Consider the following 15,724-nt stretch of genomic DNA (forward strand, 5'->3'; position numbering starts at 1 on the left):
AGTTCAGTGTTGCACTGAGAAACAGGCGGCATTGTCATCCGTGTAATTGGTGCATTGTTCTTGATTGGTAGAATGTCCTTGATGAAATTGTTCCTGAAAATTCGACCAGGCATGCGATTTAGCCATAGTTCGGAGTTCGTGCAAACCGGGATTTGCAACATAGTCCCCGTTTGTTGCAGTCCATTGTTTGGCATGATTGACAGTATCAAAGCACCGCACAAAGTTAATGCATTACACAAAAGCAAGTCCAAATTAATTGGCAGAGGGGCACTGCACTGTCCAGAAGTGAAATTACTGACACGTTGAGCGGGTTTCGACAGACGACGTGTACACCTCACTCGCATTGTCGATGTGTGAGAAGGTGACGAAAGTTACCAAAAAGCACAATTCACACAAGAGTCAGGAATTTACACACTATTTACACTTCCTGTGCACTGCATCCAGATGTGGCGTGATGCAAAGTTGATGGACGTAGAAATCCGAAAAAGGGTTGCTGCATTGTTCGTCCATGGCGATGTTCCAGTACACATTCCTGACATGGTAAGTGGTGTTTGTGAGTGTAGGGGCCACCAGTGTGGGGATCAGGATATTACTTACAGTAATATTGAACCCAACATCAAGTATTCACTCGTTTATAATGAATTAACTTTATTTTGATCATGTCAGTACAAACACATCTGCTTGAATACAGAGTTCAGAACATACTGAGATCAACAGTTTTCAAAGAAGTTCGTTCTCAAAGATGAGAAGGTTGACTCTTGCAGCCGATAACTGTCACAAACCAATTACCAGTAGCCATTTGGCACCACCAATTGTTGTGGTATAAAAACTAATGGTTTATTCAGTGTTTTTGGAGATTTTAATGTGACATTTAATACAAAATCTATAACTAATCCATATCCAGTTCCAAAACTGGAAGGATTAGCGTCTAAATTAGCAAACAGCATATATTCTGCAAAAAGAGGTTTGAAAGAGGCTTTCTCACAAATACCCCTAGATGAAGAAACATAAAGATTGTTGGTCTCAAATAATCCATTTGTCGTTTATCAATACAAAAGACTCTCATTTGCAATTGCCATTACATTAAGTTTGTTCCAATAATATTTTGAATAATTAATTAAGAAACCAGCTAACGCTGTAGACTACTTGGATGACATCATTGTCTCAGGTAGGGCTCCTGAATAGCTTTTGTGTAATTTAGAATGTATATTTAAGGTAATAATGGTATCAAAATCCAGGGTGCGGCACCAGCAGTCTATGCAGACAAAGGTTTTTTAGTCAAGAGGGAGGATTGTAAGACTGGTAGTTAAGATAATCAAGAGAGAGTCTGTAGAAACATTTTCAGAAGATATAAAATGTTAACCTTTTGTTCTCCGTACATCATGCAAGCAATCATATTTGTGAATCTAAATCCAAAACATAATGTTATGAACAATAGTGTGCATAACTGCAACAAATGGAGAGGGGTAAAATTTGACAGAATTACGAGTAATAACAAGATTCCAGGCCAGTCTACATACAAAGGGAGAATTTTTTATAATAGATCACCATATGATTTTAAGACAGCTAATTTAAATACTTTCAAGAATAAACTAAAGCATTTATTAGTCAGGAATGCTTGTATTCCACAGCAGATTTCATACTGTAATGTCAACTTGTGAAACTGTTAGTATTAAGACCATCAGCTTGTCTTTGTAATACAAAATAGAAGTCTCACTTCTACATCAATTTATGTATTTTTCCTTTACCAATAAGAGAAGTACAATTGTTTTTGTAATAGAAAATAGATTATTACTGATCTTCACTTCCACATCAATGTATACACTTGTCCTTTACTGAGAAGAGAAGTACAATAAATAACAATAAATACAACCATACACCTCATCGGATATATAAATTAAGACAACGACAATTGCCAAAGACTGAAGAGATAGTTGTTTGGACAGGAAATAAATAAATAAACTAACCATGGATGGAACAATGCAACTTGTGAACATTCTTCAGTCTGTCAATGTGCCTCAAAGGCTAACTTCAACATCAGACCACACACATGCTCTCACTTTATGGCAGAAGGGTCTTCTGTATACGAAATTGCCAACTGAATTGGCCTACACCATAGCATCAACATTTAAATGTTCAACTGCTATTGTGTGACACAAGACACTGGAGATCAGCATCATAACATTTGTCTGTGGTCAATGTCACCAGCTGGTGACTACTAGATTACAATTTGTGACTTGTAAGTACTTTGAAGAAAAAGCATGCTCTGTATTTTGATGCAGTTGGAAGCACTGTGTTGAGTCAAACAGTATGAAACAATCTTGACACAATCAATGTAGTCTCTGTATGGCCATTATGAAGAACAGTACAAAGCCATCAGCCCCATGATAAGCTTAGAAGTATGTGGAGTCAACCAGAAATTAATATACATCTCAGAAATGCAAACCCATATATTAGCAGGGAGGTGGATCAGTCATAAATTAGGCTCATACCATGTGCATATGTTGCACACCTCTCATAGCAATGAATGGTAATTTGAGGGCCTTGCAGAAACAAGACTTCTGATCACCTCTGCAATCAACATTTCAGCAATGGGTTCAACTTTCAAGATGATAATGCACAAGCACTCTGTATCCATGTTACTAACACTTTCCTCCAGGAGGTGGGATCAAATGAATGAAATGGTTTGTGATATCTGCTGACATGAACAGGAGTGAGCATGCTTGGTATCAGTTGGCACTTGCAGCACATCATTGCACCTTGTATGACCTTAAATCTGTCATTGAGGGACAGGACAGACTTAAGCAGCACGTTTCAACAGTGTAGCAGGCAGCTTGCCAAGAATGTTACAAGCATGGACGCCAAAAATAACAGTTATGCATAATCCTATCCATATTTTCTCATATGACACCCTTAAAACCATGCATCCATTTTACTCAATACCACAGCAAAACTTATTACTGAAAGTATGATCATGTGGGGTATGAAAACAAAACCAAAATTTGTGACTGGTTTGTGGATTTCTTGGTAGGAACAACACAGTGTAGTTATCATGGATGGAGAGTCATCAACAGAAATGAAAGTAATTTCACTTGTGAGCAGAGAGATTTATTGGAACCCATACTTTTCACACTATATATTATTGACCTGGTAGTCAATATTATTAGTAACCCCAATCTTGCACGAGATGGTGTAGTTGTCTATAATGAAGTACTGTCTGAAAAGAGCTGCAAAAATATCCATTCAGATCTTCAGAATATTTCAAAGTGATGCAGATATTAGCAACATGCTTTAAATGTTCAGAAATGTAAAACTGCACTTTTCACAAAATGCTAACACTCATGCAAACCATCCTACAGTATTGCTAAAGTGTCTGAAACCCATACCAAATTGCAGTAACAGAAGATATTGAATATATACATATGAAGAAGGCTAGCAGAGATTATCACAGGTTTGTGATTCTTTGGTTTCTCCCAGTGAATTTGTTGAAGGAACTGTCCACTGTTGTACTGCTGGTTCATAGTGTCCAACAGGCTCAATATTTTGGTGACCAGGTATTGTCATTGTCAGATTAACTGAGCTGCTGAGGGCATGTGCCATCTTATATCCCCTATCCCCATGAGCCATTCCATTTGCAGTCTGCACCTATCACCACATATCATTGTCAGCATCTGCAATAGGATAGCATTTATGTAGTTGCTCTGTCTGCCCTGGTTGCCAGAACACTTTTTTTGCTAAGAGTCTTCTTGACTAAACTCAGTGCTGGTTCCCAAGCCTTGTTAAGATTACAGACACAATTTAAGTTGATGAGATCATCCCTGGTGTGAATTTCTATGGCTTCCCTAAAAACTCTCTCCAAATATTTGGAAATCTGAGCCAAGATCATGGTTTATTAGAACTCCATCATGTGATTCTCAGACAGTGCAGAATCCTCTCAGCACCACCACCACAACCACTACCACTACCACCACCACCACCTCCAGCCACAGAAACAGCAGCAGCAACAATAGCAGCAGCAACTGAACCAACAACAACATTAGCAGCAACAACAAAACCATCAACAACAGTTGCAGCAACACAACACTGCCTAAGGAGGAGTCAAAGACAAGGTACATCTACATCATTAAATAAGGATTTTTTATGGCTTCAGACAAACAAAAGGAAAAGATTGTGACAAATAAGCAAGAAAATTTGCAGGTTAGTCACAACTACTATGGAAAAAGCAGCACATTACCAGGTAATGGCAAAAGAAAAAATACTTGCAAAACAGTCAGGATAATGTGTCAGAATATTCAATGCCTCAGAAACAAAGTACTAGATCTAGAAGTAGCTTTAAATAATCTTGCTGATGTCTCTTGTATTTGTTTATCTGAACACTGGTGCAAGACTAGTGAATTAAGTCTCATAAATATAAGCAAGTTTAATTTTGCATCACATTATTGCATTTAGCTACTCCTCGTATACCGACATATTCTAATTTGTCCAGCAGGATATCATGTTGGACAGTATCAATTGCCTTTGAGAGATCCAAATTTATTCCTATTGTACTGTTGTTCTTATATAGCCCCGTTACAATATTTTCAATGAATTGGTTGATGGCTGACCCTGTACTTATTCCTTTGCGAAAGCCATGTTGGTTTACAGACAATAGATTGAATTTCTCGAGGTAATTTGTAATTCTGTTTTTCATGACTGTCTCTATTACTTTTGAAAATACCAATAATAAAGCTATTGGTCTATAGTTTCCCACTTCATGTATATTGCCCTTTTTATACAATGGTTTTACTTTTGCAATTTTTAATCGTTGTGGAAAGACACCTTCTGAAAATGGTATGTTTATGATGTGTGAGAGTGGGCCTGATATGACACTAGCACATCTCATCATGACTGAGCAAGGTATCTTGTCAATCCCTGAGGACATTATATTCTTCATTGTTTTTATTATTCGATTAACTTCCAATTTGTTCGTGGGAGGTAGCAATAATGAATTAACACTTTGTTCTTCTGGGATTGATGTTCTACTAATCTTAGAACAATTTTTACTCAGATTGATTGGACTATTTATGAAGTAGTCATTAATGTAATTTGCTAAAGTAAGATTTCTGACTAGCACACCTTGATCATCTTTCAAAACAAAGTCATCTGGATTTCTAACATTTTTGCTTGGGCCTATTTCTTTTTTTGCTACATTCCATATAGCTTTCGATTTGTTTGCTGACCCAGCAATTACACTGTCATTGTGCATTGTCTTGGCTTTTTTGATCACCTTCCTGTAAATTTTCTTGTATGTCTTAACATAATCTGTGAAGTGTTCATCTTTGTTATCTTTTTTGAGTTGACTGATATGTTTTAGTGTTTGAGTAGATACTCTAATAGCAGGTGTTATCCACTGGCTTGTGTTCCTAGGCATGACATTGATCTTTGTGAGCTTTTTTGGGAAACACATCTCAAATAGGGACATGAATGTACTAGAAAAAGCATTGAAAGATTCCTCGGTTGTTGTTTGTGCAAAGACATCTTCCCAGGTTTCATTAGCTAACAACTGGATGAAAGTATTCACTTTTTCTGTATAGAAGTGCCTTTTGTATCCCAACTTATATTTTACTGCCTTGGGGATAGAGTAATTTATGTATGTTAATAGTGTATTGTGATCCGAAAGACCTAAGTTTACGTTTAGTGGCTCAGTGATACCATTCTCCATATTTGTGAAAATATTGTCTAAAAGAAAAGATGACAGTTCTGTTATTCTGGTGGCATCTGTAAAGAGTGGTTTCATGTGGAAGCTGCTGAGTATACTCAAAAGCTGTCTTTTTTCATCACTTTCAATTAACAGGTTAATATTAAAATCTCCACATAAAAATAATTTCACTTCATTACTATAAAAAGTGTTTAATGCTGCTTCTATTTTTTTGAAGAATATGTTTTTGTCACCCAGTGGACATCTATATATTGTAATGACAACTAGTTTTTCACTCTTCTCCTCAGTTTTTAACTCTATGGCACATGATTCAAAATGTTTTTCTATGTTTAAATGGTCCAATTCTGTTTTCACTTTGAACTGCAGTCCTACTCTAGAGTAAATGCATGTAAAAAGTCTTTCTCATACATCAATGTAAATAATCAAAGTTGTACATGCTATTTCAATGTGGTCTGATGTTATGTAGTCTACTATGCACATCTGTATTTTGTATAGTATTGTTCACCCTATATGTGTGTATATATATATATATACTATGTATTTTTGACGAAATCCATGCAATGTACATTGTCTCTGGATGAATAAACTACTACTACTACTACTACTGCTGCTGACATGTTGGGATATGTCAGTCGAAAAGGTCTCTGGTATTCTCAGCAACAATCTTCAATAGTGTGCACTGTCTATCCAATAGAAGTCTTTCAACATTGACATGGAATCTGGTTTATGTCAGGCTTCAGCAAACTAAGATCATCTCTGACGCTTCCCAAAAATGCTCATGTTTTACTGGTCATGTAAAGCAGTTTTTACACAGTTCTTCTTCAAAATTTGTCCAATTTTTCGCAATAGTGCACCCATATATGGTATAAAGGCAGTGGCTGACTTCCTCTGTGACTTCTTCCTTTTCCACAGGTTTTACTGTTGTGACTGGATGGAGAGTGCACCTAATCTGCCATTCTGGGTACTAATTGTGAGGTGTTAAAGCCCATGGGGCAGTCTCTCTGCATCTGAGATGGGTCATGCCCTGTGCACTAGAGTTTTTAGTACCCCATTCCTCTGCAAAGTGTGGTGGCGGCTGTATGTATGCAAACGCAGGTCAATGTACATTTTCTTCCAATACTCACTGTTGTCCAGGGCATCTTCAGCTCTTCTCTTGACCATGACATCCAGGAATGGTAAATTTCCTTCTGTTTTCTGTTTTGGTCCCCTTAGTGAATTTGATGTTGGTATATAAGAAGTTCAAATGTGTACGAAAGTCAAAGAGTGTGTCCCTTCCAAGCAGCCAGACGACAAACTTGTCATACATCTAGTAGAAAAAAACAAGTGGGTTTCCATCTGGATGATGGCAGGGCTTCCTCCTCAAAGTACTCCCTACGCAAACTTGTGACCAAAGACAAGAGTATGCTGCCCATTGTGACTTCTTCTGTTGTTCAAAGTATTCTCTGAAAAACACAAAATATGTGGACAACAGGACATGCCTGAAAAGGGTGGTGGTCTTCTCATAAAATTTCTGACCAATAAGCTCGAGTGAGTCCCAAAGAGTCACCCTAGTGACTAATAAAATGATGTCAAAATGCACCAGGCTATCTGAGTCTTTCACCCTGAAGTTGTTGAGGTGTTTTGCAAAATATTCAGAATTGCAGATGTGATTAAGGCATTTAGCCACATATGGGCTTGGTATCTCTGTAAGGTATATTGCCTGCAAATATGTAGGAACCAAATATTGCTGACAATGGGGCGCAATGACACACCATTTTTTTCTCTAAGTCTTGGTGGTATAGGTCCTTGAGGAAATAGTTTCTTGGCAACCCCCTATAGTAAATCTGCCTCAGTCTTATTCTCCACCTTCTTTGTGGAATCAGTGTTGATCTTACTTCAGGGGTCATCATCTAACAGGCTCTGCATCATTTCAATGTAGTCTTTGTGGGAAAGAACAACAGCAGTGCTGCCTTTGGCAGCAGTTAAAACAACAATCTCAGGCCACTATCTCAGGTCCTGAAGAGCTGCCCTCTCTCTGCTGATAATGTTCGACATAATAGGGTTGGTTCTTGTCAGAGCACAGCACGTTTCATGGTGTACTTCTTCTGCTGCTTCAGGTAGTGCCTGGACAACAACCTGTTCAACTGTGCTGACTGTGTCTGTGACTGGGTGAATATAGGGGTTGGAGCAAAGTTAAGTCGCTTTTCCAGAGCTGAAACTGCTTTGCCACTCAGCTCCCTGTCCATCAGATTGATGACCATCTTGTATGAAGCCTCCAGTGTCAGAGAGATGTGAGAATTTTGATGTTTGGCAACCTGTGGCCTTCCTATGGGTGAAATTGGGTGCCACCCAGGTAACACCCTCAATCCTGTCTCTGGTCTAGGAATTAAAAGGACTGGCTGGTTGTAAATTTAGTCTAAATAGTTACTGGGAGCTGTATTCAAGGCTTCAGCATACCAATGCAAGGCTGTCCTACTTGCTAATGCTCCTGGCTTCTGTAGAATCAATGTGATGTGGAACCTAAGCTAACATTGGCACAACATGGTGGGCATAATGTCTCTCCAGAAATGCAAGAGCACTTAGCAAATGGAAATTTAGTGGTGTTGCTTGTTGAATTTCTTCATGTTGCAAAACATCTACTCCCCATGAAGGTGTATGATGTGATTCTTCAGTTTCTCCTGGTGTATTTGTTGATTGAACAGACCATGAGTGTACTGCCAGTTCACAGTGTCCAACAGGCACAATATTTCAGTGACCAGACATGTCGCCATCATAAGGTGTGCTGACAATCTGAGCTCCTGAGTGAATGGCTTACTGTACTGTCATATGTTTGTTTAACTCATACGAGAGGAAGAAAGTGTTGAAAATATGAACTGACAGACAATTAAAGATGGCTGTCACCTATCCTGCAAAAGACTACTTGTTCTGTTTCAAGAGACAGCATTAAGTGAGGCATCTACAAATACAGAGTGTAAATTTTAAGTTGACAAACCAGAATAACTCAAAAAACAAGCTTCACACAAAAAAATCTGTAGAATCCATATTTGATTATTTTCGAGAGGGACATCTGCTGGTGCTAAATCTAGCCCGCCACCTCAGCCCCCTGAGGGTGGGGTGGGAGGCAATTTTAAAATTTCAAATGGGAACTCTCATTTTTTATTGCAGAATCAGATTCTACACAAAAAACTACCTACATTTTGTCTTAAACATTTATTCTGATTCTTTAGTTGGCGCTGTAATTCAAGAAAATCCATGTTCTCATTTTTGTGAAAAAAATGTTTATGGATAAATAAAAAATACCTATTTACTTCATAAATTTTGATTTGCTAAAACTAAAACTCTCCCTCTCTCCCCATAGGGTGGGGTTTAAGAGAGAGGAATTAGAGTTTTACAAATGTTGACCCAATCCAAATCTGCAGAAAAAATTAATATTTAGGTTCTCATTTTTGCATGGAAAATGGTTACAGATAAATAAAAATTACTTATTCACTTCACAAATTTTGATTCGCTAAAACTAAAATTCTCCCTCTCTCCCCACAGGGTGGGGATTGATCCAAATATTAATTTTTTCCGCAGATTTGGATTGGGTCAACATTTGTAAAACTCTAATTTCTCTCTCTCTCAAACCCCACCCTATGGGAAAAGAGGGAGAGTTTTAGTTTTACAAAGTAAATAAGTATTTTTTATTCATCTGTAACCATTTTCCACTCAAAAATGAGAACATGGATTTCCTTGAATTACAGCACCAAGTACCAAGAATCAAAACAAATGTTTAAGACAAAATTTATGTAGTTTCTTTATGTAGAATCTGATTCTGCAATAAAAAATGGGGGTTCCCATTTGAAATTTTAAAGCTGCCTCCTGCCATACCCCCAAGGGGCTGGGATGGCAGAGTAATTTTAGCACCAGGAAATGTCCCCCTCTAAAATAATCAAATTCGGATTCTACACATTTTTTGTGTGAAGCTTATTTTTCGAGTTCTTCTGGTTTGTCAACTTAAAATTTACACCTTGTATATTACAGCAGCTGATTTATTGCTCCAAAAGGGACCATACAGACAAGATTACATTAATTAAATTATGCACAGAGACTTTTGAGCAGTCACTTCTCTAAGCACAAAGTGAATGATGCAAACCATAATACGTGGTACAGTAGGAAGAACAGATTTCCATACAGTTCACAATCATTTGCAGAGAATATATGTATATGTAAATGTAGATCTAATATTGGATGTTACTCAAAAGAAGATTTTGATTTCACAGATGTGCACTTTAGAACAGACTCCTTCATTTTCACTTTTATTTTGTTTTAATTTCACAGTCAATTGATATCTTTTATTAGTTTTGTAATGCTTATTCTAATAGTCTCTGCTTCCCTTTACCCCAAACCCATGCACACTTGCAGTTATGCAGGAGCACAATTTTTTTGGCATGTTATGTCTAATCATGCTGTTTTTTCTGGTGATCTAGTCAATATAATGAAGAATAACACAAAGAAAACTGCACAATTGATGTCATTTCAGAAGTCTGCATGGATTGCAAGTGGACTCATGTATGGCAAGGTGTGGGTGTGGAGTTGGGGGGTTGGGGGGTGGGGGGGGGGGGGGGACATGAATGCAGGACTGAAGATGAGTAACTGAAGTCAGTGATGTCATATAAACACTTGTGCATAGAAGTTGTGGCAATGCATTTATTACCCACTGTAATCTTACCCTCCCTCACAGCATCAGAAAATTTTCAATCTCTTAATTAGTTTCAAAAGCTTTGAGAGGCGTAAGATGTACAAAATACTTTTTTTACATATCTACGTTTTCTTGTTGTTGGCTGCAGTATGTCTAGGAGTAGATTCTTGAGGCTGGAATGTTTTACGTTGTGGGTACCAGGTGACTAGATAAAAATTAAGAATGCCTGTAGCATGACTTCTGATTGTACCTCTTTTTTTTTCTATTATGTAAAGACTAGTAGAAGCCAACCTCGGGGAAGATCACTTTGGATTCCGTAGAAACACTGGAACACGTGAGGCAATACTGACCTTACGACTTATCTTAGAAGAAAGATTAAGGAAAGGCAAACCTACGTTTCTAGCATTTGTATACTTAGAGAATACTTTTGACAATGTTGACTGGAATACTCTCTTTCAAATTCTAAAGGTGGCAGGGGTAAAATACAGGGAGCGAAAGGCTATTTACAATTTGTACAGAAACCAGATGGCTTTTATAAGAGTCGAGGGACATGAAAGGGAAGCAGTGGTTGGGAAGGGAGTAAGACAGGGTTGTAGCCTCTCCCCAATGTTATTCAATCTGTATATTGAGCAAGCAGTAAAGGAAACAAAAGAAAAATTTGGAGTAGGTATTAAAATCCATGGAGAAGAAATAAAAACTTTGAGGTTTGCCGATGACATTGTAATTCTGTCAGAGACAGCAAAGGACTTGGAAGAGCAGTTGAATGGAATGGACAGTGTCTTGAAAGGAGGATATAAGATTAACATCAACAAAATCAAAATGAGGATAATGGAATGTAGTCGAATTAAGTTGGGTGATGCTGAGGGAATTAGATTAGGAAATGAGACACTTAAAGTAGTAAAGGAGTTTTGCTATTTGGGGAGCAAAATAACTGATGATGGTCGAAGTAGAGAGGATATAAAATGTAGACTGGCAATGGCAAGGAAAGCGTCTCTCAAGAAGAGAAATTTGTTAACATCGAGTATAGATTTAAGTGTCAGGAAGTCATTTCTGAAAGTATTTGTATGGAGTGTAGCCATGAATGGAAGTGAAACATGGACAATAAATAGTTTGGACAAGAAGAGAATAGAAGCTTTCGAAATGTGGTGCTAAAGAAGAATGCTGAAGATTAGATGGGTAGATCACATAACTAATGAGGAAATATTGAATAGGATTGGGGAGAAGAGAAGTTTGTAGCACAACTTGACCAGAAGAAGGGATCGGTTGGTAGGACATGTTCTGAGGCATCAAGGGATCACCAATTTAGTATTGGAGGGCAGCGTGGAGGGTAAAAATTGTAGAGGGAGACCAAGAGATGAATACACTAAACAGATTCAGAAGGATGTAGGTTGCAGTAGGTACTGGGAGATGAAGAGGCTTGCACGGGATAGAGTAGCATGGAGAGCTGCATCAAACCAGTCTCAGAACTGAAGACCACAACAACAACACATGTCACACTCTTCTATATCACACTGACTTTACAATCTCCACTTTCAAAAGAAGCAACAATTACATTGTTATTGTCCAAATTAAAAACATGTCCAATTCCATCAGAGACATGCTCACTACTCCTAACATTTTGTGACACTAATAGTATTCCAAAGAGTTTACAAACTATCTTGACAAAAGAAGAATCTTCACCAAGTTATATCATTATTTTTTAAATGAATCCAGAAATAAATTTAATAATTATCATTATATTGTGCAATTAATAACAGGAATTTTAAGTATGCCAGATATTTCATAATTTCAAATATTTCTAAAAGAAGAGCAATTTCAACTGCACACATGGAGCCAGCACATATCGATTTTAACAAATTATTTTCTTTTTGTCCATTTCAGCCTGAAATCAAATGCAATTCATTTAGTTAAGCAGCTTAGGTAATGTTCACCTATACAAGATTCAAAAATATTCCTGGTATCAACTACCTCTACTTAAAAAAGAAAAAAAAGAAAAAGAAAAAAGAAAAAAGGTGATGTTAGCAGAGAGTGTCCCATTACACTATTTGTGCTGCCGCCTGTCTGCTCTAGCCAATGATATCATGCTATAACAGACAAAGCATCACCTGGCAGAAAACCACATTATGAACTGTAGACATCCAAGGACAAGAGGTTTCTCTGTTATGCACCTCTTTGTAACAGTGTATGGGGGTTTCCCTAAAGCATGCTAAAGGTAGTGTCCCCAACTTCCGGAATTTCCTGTACCAACACTGAGCTGTCCACATGACGAGTGCAATGATTTAGTGTTCCTGTGGTATTAAGTTTATGCTCAAGTTACCCCTTTCATTATCACAATTAAACAGCTTGCTACAGATAGGTGAAGACACCAATGATGAGTCATTTTTATGTGTCTATAAAGTGAGCAGCATTTCAGCCTCCCACAATGCTCGGGGAGAATTACTAGGTGAGATTGATACCACACTTCAGGACAACATTATTCAGCACCTGCCTTGTAGCCTTGTGTCCTGAATATGGAGTGTCCACTTGTCCCGAATGTGGAGTGCCCACTTCAAGGAGCCCATTAAATTACAGTGTGTCCGGCAAGATCCCAACTCTTTTTTGTGAACTATACACAAATTGTTATGGCACCACACATGTGACCATTAGAGATCGAAATACTCAAGTGTGTTAGATTAGCTTCACCTACAGTACCTCAAATATGTTTGTTTGTATTTTGTATTTGTCTTATCACTGTGTCAGATTACCATTACTCACAGTACCTCAAGTTCATTTATTTGTATATTGCATTTTGATTTGATCATTGTGTTAGATTAGCTTCACTCATGATACCTCAACTTAGTTTACTTCTATTTTATATTTTGCTTCACAATCACTGTGTTAGAGCAGATACACATGGTACCTCCAAGTTCATTTATCTGTATTTGTGTATTTCCTTGACCACAATGTTTGAGTAGTGCTCACCATACCCCAAGAATGTTAATTATGTTTAACTTGCTGTCTTACAAAATTGTATAAACTGATTCCACCACACTTGGATGATGGTGTCTTCATGTGTGCTCATTATGCCTTCATGAGTGGTGGGATTACCCCACCAACTCAATTGAGAGTTTTTGTTCACAGAAATTTTTGTGGCAGGTTACTCTCATAAATACATTCTGCATTTTTGTTGTGCCTGTTAATGTTCCAATAAAGCCACTGTTTTGTTTTTGTACATTTTTATCACATTGTTCCCGTGCTTTATCCATCTGTTTTACTCTCCACACCAAGCAAACACATATCATCTGCCTCTCATGTTCAGTGAGGAACACTATTCTCACAAAATAAAAAATAAAACATATTTACTTAACCAGTCAGATAAAGACACAAATGGCAATTCACTGGCAGGATACAGAGAAACTGCAGTTAATCTTATAAAAAATTTTTGCAAAATGTCCGTAATCCATTCTGATAGATGTCTAGGTATGTGGATATTATATTAGACTGATTAACAATAATTATTGGATGTGCACAATATGAACAATACAATTTGCCACACATACATTTGTCATCCAGGAGAATGACATAAATAGGTGAAAAGAATCTTAATTTAAGAAATGCTGCAAGAAAAACACCAGCAATCTTAAGCATGTTTTATCAACCAAATATAAAACAATTATATAATTGGCAAAAGGAAAACAACAAAATGGTATCACATGTGACCTTTTCCTATACAAAACTCTGATTCACCAGATTACACAAATGTAAATTCAGTGGGAGTATATGAAATACAACCTGTACCAGATTCTCCTTTAGGAATTTATTCAAACAGAAGCACTCTTTGACCTTTCTGTATGAATATGTTCTTTAACTTACACACTCAGGTGACAGAAGTCATGGGATATCTATTAATACTGTATCATGTTGAACCTCCTTTTGACTGTAGTAGTGCAGCAGTTCAATGTGGCATGGACTCAACAAGTCGTTGGGGTTGCCAGTGCAGGATTTTGTGCATGAAATGGTCATTGAGGTTTATGTCTGTGTTGTGGGTGACCAGATCATTCACACAAATTGTCCAGAATACCTTTCAAACCAATTGCAAACAATTGTGGTCTGGTGACATGCATGGGAATATGAAGTCGATGAATGGCTGAAAATGGTTTCCAAGGGGCTGAACATAACCATTTCTATTCAATGATTGGTTCAATTGGACCAGAGGACCCAGTCCATTTCATGTAAACTCAGCCCACATCATTATGGAGCCACCAGCAGTTTGGACAGTGCTTTGTTGAGAACTTGGGTCGATGGCTTCATGGGGTCAGGAACACAGTTGAACCCTACCAACCCCTTTTACCAGCTCAAATTGGGACTCATCTGGCCAGACCACAGTTTTCCAATAGTCCAGGGTCCAACTGATATGGTCATAAGCCCAGGATACGTGCTGCAAACGATGTCATGCTGTTAGCAAAGACACACATTCGTCGTCTGCTGCCAAGGCCATTAATGCCAAATTTCACTGCACTGTCCTAACGGATCCATTTGGCATGTGTCACACACTGATTTCTGCAGTTATTTCAGACAGTGTTGCTTGTCTGATAGCACTAACAATTCCATGCAAACACGACCCCTCTTGGTAATTAAGTGAAGGTCGTCAGTCACTGCAGTGTCCTTGGTGAGGAATAATGCCTGAAATTTGGTATTTGCGGCACATTCTTGACAATGTGGCTCTTGGAGTATTGAATTCCTTAACAATTTCCAAAATGGAATGTCATTCATTTCTAGCTCCAACTACCATTCCAACCTTCAACGTCTGCTAACTACTGTTATGCAGCCATAATCGCGCTGGACAATTTTTCACGTGAATCACCTGAATACAAATGACAGCTCTGCCAATGCACTGCACTTTTAAACCTTGTGTACATGATACTACCACCATATGTATAGCTGAATATCACTGTCCCCTGACTTTTGTCACTTCAGTGTATACCTTAATAGCAAGTATAATACGTGATGAAAAGTGAACTGTGCAGTCTATGGTCATAATTTGAAGGGAAAAAAAGAAAATAGAAAAAAAAATACTTTAATATTTTCTTTCACAAAATATTTCCTATACTTAACAAAAATTGTGAAATAGTAAACTGCAGGCCATTTTAAAATTAAAAAAATATAACTGTTATTAGCATAGTGCTGTATCTGGGTACTTGTCATCTTTCAGTGGGGTAATGGCCAACTTCATGTGGAAATAAATGTGCAATCCTTCTGTGAAAAAGGAAGGAACCATTGCTTTCCACTACATATCTTCCTTTTAGACAATATCTGCCTGGTCTTCTCTCTCAAAACTCTAATAACATTGTCTTTATCAGTGGTTTACATTCTTCCAAATGAATTAT

The 15,724-nt window shown here is 37.6% G+C and overlaps 1 protein-coding gene across 1 annotated transcript in view; it reads right to left on the minus strand.

Moving 5' to 3' along the window:
* The window catches only part of LOC126481907 (integrin alpha-PS5-like), a 553,290-nt gene that overhangs the window by 407,205 nt on the left and 130,361 nt on the right, over positions 1 to 15,724 (minus strand). The gene's annotated exons all lie outside the window — the stretch shown is intronic.

The sequence above is a fragment of the Schistocerca serialis genome, chromosome 5 (genome assembly GCF_023864345.2).
Source record: "Schistocerca serialis cubense isolate TAMUIC-IGC-003099 chromosome 5, iqSchSeri2.2, whole genome shotgun sequence".
Taxonomy (NCBI): Eukaryota; Metazoa; Arthropoda; class Insecta; order Orthoptera; family Acrididae; genus Schistocerca; species Schistocerca serialis.